The sequence below is a fragment of the Pteropus vampyrus genome, unplaced genomic scaffold (genome assembly GCF_000151845.1).
Source record: "Pteropus vampyrus isolate Shadow unplaced genomic scaffold, Pvam_2.0 Scaffold34, whole genome shotgun sequence".
Classification (NCBI taxonomy): Eukaryota; Metazoa; Chordata; class Mammalia; order Chiroptera; family Pteropodidae; genus Pteropus; species Pteropus vampyrus.
In genome coordinates, this window is record NW_011888815.1 from 2018715 (window position 1) to 2020241 (window position 1527).

Consider the following 1527-nt stretch of genomic DNA (forward strand, 5'->3'; position numbering starts at 1 on the left):
TCTATAGAGGTTGGGGACCTACCCTTACTGCCCATTTTTACAGGAAACTCTGGCCCGTAGAAGGCGTTCCGTATTTTCTGTTGGACTGATTTTAGGCAAACTGAGTTGACGTCTTTGGTTCCAGCCGCAGATTGGAGTCCCCCGGTGTCAATATCACCCTCTCCTGGAACATTTTAGGAGGCCGACTGGTCCTCGAGTCCCAGAGCTTGGTCCTTTGCTCACATCATCACTTGCTTAAGCACGGCCCAAGCTGCCCAGCGATGCAAACGGAATCCCATCAGCCCTTGAAACCTGCAGCGAAGGCTCTTGGAGGGATGTGGGATCTGCTAAACCCCAGTTTAAAGACGAGAGTCACAATCTATGGCCACGCCACCCTGAACAAGCCCGATCCCGTCTGCTCTCGGAAGCTAAGCAGGGTCGGGCCTGGTTAGTACTTGGATGGGAGACCACCTAGGAAGACCAGGTGCTGTAGGCGTAAAAATATTAAAAAAAAAAAAAAAAAGAGAGAGAGAGATTGTAAGCTGACAAGGTCCTTACAATCTGTGAGGTCAACCAAGGGTTGCCCCGCCTACAATAAATAAATAAATAAAAATTTAAAAATAAATGAAGACAAGAGTCACAGTGTGCCCGAGAACCACAGGACGGCGCAGGATCACGTGCCCGCTGTAATCCCAACGAAAACGGCAACCGGGTGTGGACTGCTCCTCCTCCTCGTCTAATTCGCACGCCTCTCCATAAAAGGAAGAGGACGTGCCTTCATTTTAGACAGGAGAAAAACGAGGTGCAGAGAGAACAGGCAAATCACACCGACTGCTAAGTGGCAGTAGACAAGCCCGCCTGGGTCTAAAGCCTTCAGTCTTCCCTCCACACCACATTGCCTCCTCGTTTCGCTAGCTGGGCAGTCATTTTAAACTAGAGTGTGACGCAGCCGTGACACCTTGGAAAATTCTATGTCGTCGCGTGTCCTCAAAAATCAGGATGCAAACACATGCGCACACTCTCTGAATATGTGTATCTTAAGTATTTTACACAGGAGAAAGCGCTAAGCCAAACCCAAATGAAACAGCGGTTGCGTCGAGTGATAGATTTTTAGGTACGCTTTAAAATAATTTCCAAATATCTATAACTTTTACACTTAAAAAAAAAAAAAAACCAAAAAAAAAAACCAATGTGTTTATTCGAAGGGAAAGTGATCGACACGTTGTTTACGTGAGACAGACCGGGAGAGAGCTCTGAGTGCCCAGAGCTGTGACTTGATTTGGTTTCTCAGTGGCTGGAGAGCAGAAGGAAGAGGGAAGAAAGGAAGAAAAGGGTTTTTAAGCGAGAAGTTGGAGATGGAGCAGAGAAAGGCTGATGGGCTTGCACCCTGTCTTGCCTGGCATCGACACTAGGGAGGGGTTTCACTGACAAGGGCCGAAGACCCCTGGGGTGGGAGTTACTCCCCAAGGATGAAGCCACCAACGGCAAGGGCCTTGAACCAAGAATAAACTGGGTGGTCGGCCCCCTTTCACTTACAGGGGGAAAAAA

The 1527-nt window shown here is 48.4% G+C and overlaps 1 pseudogene; it reads left to right on the forward strand.

The window, feature by feature from the left end:
• Window positions 1–356: 356 nt before the first annotated feature.
• On the forward strand, window positions 357–475 carry LOC111738057 (annotated as a pseudogene).
• Window positions 476–1527: the final 1052 nt, after the last annotated feature.